The 6,932-nt window shown below is 33.4% G+C and overlaps 1 long non-coding RNA gene across 1 annotated transcript; it reads right to left on the bottom strand.

Annotated features, from left to right (window-relative positions):
* Nucleotides 1-4,994: 4,994 nt before the first annotated feature.
* Nucleotides 4,995-6,932, bottom strand: LOC144572692 (uncharacterized). Its single transcript, XR_013517783.1, has 3 exons — nucleotides 6,536-6,932; nucleotides 5,922-5,981; nucleotides 4,995-5,212 (listed from the first exon to the last, which is right to left on the bottom strand). It is a non-coding gene; the product is annotated as an uncharacterized LOC144572692 (long non-coding RNA).

The raw sequence follows: 6,932 nt of genomic DNA, 5'->3' as shown, positions 1-6,932 counted from the left end.
GTTGTAAGTTTTTCTGTTACGGTTCTAACGCAATTAGTTTCACCTTAATCCTAATTTCCAGTGAGGAGAAAAGATAAAAATGATCGATAAAGGTCTGCAGTCTCCGAACTGAAATATTTACTGACTTTACAATTTTATGGAGAATCCTACTTTTGGAATTTAGGATAGTATTCTACACGAAAGTTGTAGATCATGAAGTTATATTTTCAGGTATTAAATTTCATTCCAATCCGAATTGATATGAGTGATCTGTGATTGAAATACTAACAGTTGTCCATCTGAAAATTACAACTGAAGCTAAATTCGAGAGGTTATCGAAAAGAAGTAACTCAAATCGAGGTTTTAAATAAGGATTTGATTTGTATTTATTTCATAATTGCTGAGACCCGCTAAAGAATATATTTATTTTAAAAATTAAATGGGATATTATTTGAATTTTTGTGAGAGTTCCTACAATATTTTCTATATGGACAATCACACGTGTGATCCTAACTCAAGACGTGTATATAATTATTATTTGTTCCTAAATTTATCGGTATAAAAATAATACTCGATGTAACGGAATATTACATCCTTTCCCCCTTAAAAAGAATTTTGTCCTCAAAATTCAAACACTAATCGTAATTACTTTTATTGACTGTGACTAAATGCTACATTCCTCCCCTCTTTAGAAATGAATTTTGTCCTCAAAATTCAAATATAACATCATAAATATTTTCACTACGCTTTTGCTGCGCCACTCTAATTAAACTCATGTTGGTGAAATTCTGATGTTGTTACTCTGGTGTGGTTACTCCTGTTAGTGGTCCTTAGCCTCATGTTTCCTTGATTCGGAATTATGTTGCTTTGAGGAGGCTTGTATGGACATTCTCTAGCGAAATGTCCTGATTTGAGACATATGTGACACAATCCATTGGCGTAGTTGCATTGCTCTTTTAAGTGAGGTTTATGGCAATGGTTGCACCAAGGTTTCTCGTTGGGGTAGAAGTTGGTTCTCAAGCCGATGTTATTACACCGAATTGGAGTTGACCTTGGAGTATCCTCCGTCCTTAGTCTAATATTTCTAACACCGTTCAGTTGACTAAAGTGTGTCTCATAGGAATCTGCTGTAGTAGCCCGCAGCATGAGATCAGGCAACTTGTCTATTCCTGGTATGTCGATCAATTGGGCAAGGCGAGGGTTTAGACCACCAAGGTATTGTTGCCTCAAGCGGAATTCATCTTGGACAATGTCAGGAGCGTACCTCATTAGGTTTTCGAATTTGGAATTGTATTCCGTCACACGATCGATTCCCTGCTTAAGACTAGTGAACTTCTGGCGAAGTAGTTCTCGTGACCTTATATCCATATACCTTCCTTCAAATAGTCTCTCAAACTCTACCCAATTCACGGGTCCTATGGTCCGACGCTTCGCTTCTTGCCACCAGAATCGAGCGGGTCCTTCAAAAAGTTGGGTGGCTAGTTCCACTCTATTTTCCTCTGGGGCCCGAAGAATTTGGAATTTGTCCTTGATATTGGCGATCCAATTTTCGGCCACTGCAAAATCCCCTGTCCCATCGAACGTTGGGGGATGAAGAGAATTGAATGAGCGGTAGAGATGAAAGAATGGGTCTACTTCTCGATGTCTTCTCTGTTCTGATTCCATGGCAATTCGAGCGACTCTCTCAAGACCTTGTAAGAGGGTCTGCAAGTGATTGGCTTCAGCTTGGGCATCGATAGTGGGTGGGACGGTTTCTCTATTGTTAGCATTGATTCTGGTTCTGAGGCGTCCTCTCACCATTTCTATAGTTTTATAAGATAAGATTGATTATTTATAATTGTTTTATAAAAATAAATTAACAAAAGAACTTAATATCCAAAGATGTCAATATTGTATGTAGAAAATAAAAAAAAATAAAAATGGATCATATAGGAAAATAGCATATACATACAAATTACAAAATTTTCTATATGTCACGCTAATTTTTATTTTTTTTTTGAATATATAACAAAATAATAAAAATAAGATATCTCAGTACGTTTATGATCAATCAAGAATTTATTCCAATTATTCCATCTATTATTGATTAAAATTGTAAATTGCACAATGACCGAGTAATATTAGCTTAAAAGCAAGTTTATCTCAGTAATATTCTAAAGCAATGAGTTAAAAATTAAATTGTAAATATTTTTTTATAGAAGCTTTAACTTTAAAATTTATAGTCTTTTGCATGCCAAAAGTTGATATTGCATTTTTATTTTTTTTTTTTATTTTTTTATTTTTTTGGACTGTACAGGTACCATAGTGTTTATCATAATCTACACTACATTCAAAGTGTGTATTAAATATTAATGCAAAACGGGGGAATTTTATTAAAAAGATTTGACCCACCAATGTCCGAAATTCCATTTGTTCGGTAATAAACTTAATATGTTTTGTTTTCTTTCTTTAATGATCAAGTAGCTCAAGAATTAAGAATTTAATGCGCCTCACGAAAAAAAAATGATGAGAACAAAAGAACATATATAGTAACTAGTTAACAATTAGATTGGGAATTATTTATTTCCCATATTATATACGGTGATGAAAGTAAAAGAAAAATATCTTGGGCCATAATTAATCAAATTAATTAAATTTCTTACATGATCACTAAATTAAAGTCTAATTTTAACCTGAAAATTTGATCTAAAAAGTCAAGTATATTTACACTAATATTAGTATATTAATGACAAGTCAAATCAAATCATTAACCCGATATTTAGTGGAATACTTTAATAAATTTAGACCTATTCAATTCAGAATTTCTTATTAACTTTAGTCGCTAAATAGTACGCTTAATATATATGGTCAGATGTTAAATCAATTATGGATTTCTAAAGACGAGACCTTAATGCGCACTCACTCAGCGGTTAATTATTGATATTGTATGTGCATCTTCACAGATTTTTACCATATGTCACACCCCAGATTTTTACCATCCGGAGCGTGATTATATAAGCATCTTCACACCTTTCCTTGGCCCGTCAACCTACGTCGCCAACAGAAAAGAAAACAAAATAACAAAACGGAGTCAGCTACAAAGCTCAGTAACCGGTTATTTAACGACGCGCTTCTCTACAATTGGCTTAATTTAACGACTATTCAATTAGATCGGATTAATCCACACAAATACACATCAAATTATGCACGCATATTTAACTAGCAATAGCACGTCGGTCTAGGTTATCCATAAAACCAGTCACATCATATTCACACATGTGTAATCCCTGTCACAGGCGATTCCCACATTCTCATAACACAATTCCTTTAATCCGCCAATCCAATGGAAAATCCATCCAACATTGGAAGGCCGCCAACCCACTGGGAAATCCATCCAACAGTGAGAGGCTACAATCACATATCAAATTCCAACCTCAGACCCGCTATCCCATTAAATATGTCATCATAATTCAATATGCAATACCAATATTCAAATCAACCATACAAAACGAAAACACAGTTATAGAGAAGTCCGGTTACCTGATAGCGAGATATTCAGAATTTCCAATCGAATTGCAACAATAGATCAAAATCACTGCGACATAGGCGAAATTCAATCGGACATACAACGGAATAATCATTGATATCACCAATTTATTTGTAAAACACTTCTTTTATTTTAATATCTCTCTTTTTGTGGCTGCGGAGAAAAAGAAAAAGGTAGCCAGAGTATATTTGAGTCTAATTTAGATATGGGTATTTATAAGAGAGATTAAAATGGAGAACGGTTAAGACAAAGAGATGCAACAGTACGTAATAAAAAGAAATAGAGGGGTGCGATTCAAATAGGGAGATTTATATACAGAGGGTTCAATTTCAAGGATAACCGCCTAAAGGTGTCTTTTCCTTTATTTTAAGTATTTATTTTGTAAATGATTATAGATATAAAAAATAAAATATAAATCCGGTTATTATATATTCCCAGCAGTTATCCCTTTGTGAATTTAAAATAAATAACCGAAATATAATATATTATTATTTATTTCATCACTTAATTTACCTTTCATTTTTTTAACAGTAACTATATTATAATAATAAAAATATTTTCAATATAAATAAAATAACTAAATTTTTCGGGTTGTTACATTCTTCCGTTCTTCAAAAAGAATTTTGTCCTCAAAATTCAAATAGATGATACTAAAATTAAATGAGAAAAAAAATAGATAATAATAAAAACAAATTTATCAAATACGAATCACTTAAGAGGAGGTAATCAACTTGAACCAAAATTAATTTACTTGCAAATTCAGTTTTTTTTTAATACAATAATTATATAAAATCATATCACATAAATAAACTGAATGATACTATATATAGATGACGATACTAAATCAGACAGATTTTTCATATGAAATTCAAAATTGGTACATAGATTATATATCAGACAATTATAACTTTAAGAATAAATCATTCAGAATATCAAATTTCAAATTGGAATCGACTAAAGTTATACTTGTCAAATTCAGATAGGTCAATGATTACAAACGAACAATAAGAACTTGAAATGAAACGAACTGAAAGAAAAATCAGATTTGAGGTATACAGATCAATTGGAGGAGATAAGCTTAAATAAAATTGTATTATATAATTCCATTTAAATTCTATAATTCTGTAAGTTCATATTAGAAATTTATTTAGATGATAACAAAAATGAATTGAAGGAGATGCACAGATTTTTCAAAACCAATAATCCGTTCAATATTCAGACATCAAAATTTAAGAAACAAATATGTCAGAATTCAATTATTTATTTTCGACTAACAAATCAATTTAAGACATGTTCAAATCAGTCAGAATACTTGTCAATATTGATTTTAGACATATCAAAATTCGAAAGGAAAATGATAACAAATGAAACAAGGACCCAAGCACAGTCCGAGGAACGAATGCTCTGATACCAACTAAGTTGTCACACCCCCGGACAACCCGCCGCGCATTTATGCGCTAGGCGTTAAGCACATCACATACATCATCAATAAAAACATTCAACAAGCCACTTTATTTAAAAATAAATGGAGTTCACAAACAAACAGAAAAAGGGACAATATGTCAGACATGGCTAGTCAAACAGTCACTGCCATGTCCACACAATATATTGTTCATACAAATATAAAATAAACAGAGAGTGGCTATCTTAACAACTTCCGCTAGTTTCCTCACCCGCGGCCTTCCTCCATGCTTTCTTCTTCGTTTCCTGGAACCCACATAACAGGTGGTACGGTGAGAGATCGAACTAACTCTCAGCGCGGGATTTAGTTCCAGCCCGGTGCTTTTACAAATCAATGCATTTAATTTCCCCAAATAACATAAAAAGAAGGTTTTTGAATTTTTCCCCATGTCCCTATCAATTCGGATATGCAAATCACTTTAAAATAACCAGTTTTTATTCCCGCCCCTTTTTAACTCATTTCAAAAGGTTTTAAAATTCCACACTCTGGGAATCCATGCCCGTACATGAAAACCCGGCGAATCGCCACGCAAGGACGACCCGATTATCACACTCTAGATGGGCCATTTCGGGGACCCATCCGGCGAACCGCCGCGAATTTGGCGACCCGTTCTGTTCTGTTCTGTTCTGTTCTGTTCTGTTCTGTCCTGTCCTGTTCACACACTGGGCTGCCACACATGGACAGCCCGCTTTTCAAAAACACATGCAGAGCCGCCTCACACGGACGGCCCCAATTTAAAACGATTCATTCAAGTTCCCCATTCTCAAATTCACAATTCAATTCCTATCAATTCAATTTCATGCATCAAGAGTTCCTATCATGCAATTCTACACAAATTCAAACGATTGTTCGACATTCACAACATGCAGTTTATCCACCAGATTAAGAAAAAGGACTACTTACCTCAATCCATGCATTTTTTGTATTATTTGTAAAAAGACCAGGAACCCGCACCTGTTTGCGTAGTAAATTCTTGACCGATATCTACGTCTCTCAGTTCCTCGAAAGTCGAACCTAAGAAATAAACATATCTCTAATTAATAAGATTTGAGTTCACATATTCTTATTTTCTAAAATTTTATATTTATCATTATAACCCTAGATTATTAGTTCTAATTTTTAAACTTTGGTCACTGATTATTTTGATTCACACTTTATAACTCTTTTATAATTCAAATTAAATAAGCTATATAAGAATCCAGAACCTGTTAAGTTAGGAATCCAAAATCTTTGATCAAGGAAATATATATATTGTTTTCAAACTTCATTCCACAACTATTTTTAGATGTAGTTTAATGAAATAATAATTATAAACTATGAAAAGATGTTAAACATATAGGATAATTTAACTACATCTATTTAAACCAAGTCAAACTATTAATTTGAGATGATACATCTAGCAACCAAATCAAAGTGAACAAGTTTTATTAATATAATATTTATTAATATAATAATGAGTATCTATAATCAAAATAAATATATTTTTAGTTTATTATAGAAAGAATACAACTTAATAGTCAAGATTTTATCATTAAGAAAAATGAGATTTATGATTGAAACTCTATTACTTGAAATTTGCAGTTTAGGAAAGGTAGGCGCAGCAGTCACTGTTTTGGACGGTTCTCAGCAGTCGAGACTCCGATTGGGATGAATCCAGCGCTCACGGTTCCGTATCGTCGAGCACTACAACTCTCATGTTGATCTCTTCTCCAAAATCCGGACGTATAGGCGGTGGTTCTCTTCGGAAGTTGGCTGGCCGGTTTGGGTCCAGCAGGGGTTTAGATCTGAAATGAGGGAAAAGGTGCTGCGGCTAGGGTTAGGGAAAAGAAGGGGGGTGGCTGTGGAGAGGCTTTATATAAGGTAGGGTTAGGTTTAGAAGATGATTTGTGATTTTTGGGCTTGAGTTTAGTGGACCAACATATTGTAAATTCGGATTTGAGCCCATGACAGAATTTCGTTTTAATG

This window comes from Carex rostrata, chromosome 20 (assembly GCF_964058835.1).
Source record: "Carex rostrata chromosome 20, lpCarRost1.2, whole genome shotgun sequence".
Taxonomy (NCBI): domain Eukaryota; kingdom Viridiplantae; phylum Streptophyta; class Magnoliopsida; order Poales; family Cyperaceae; genus Carex; species Carex rostrata.
The sequence above is the reverse complement of the archived record's forward strand: the minus strand, read 5'-3'. Positions and strand labels throughout refer to the sequence as shown.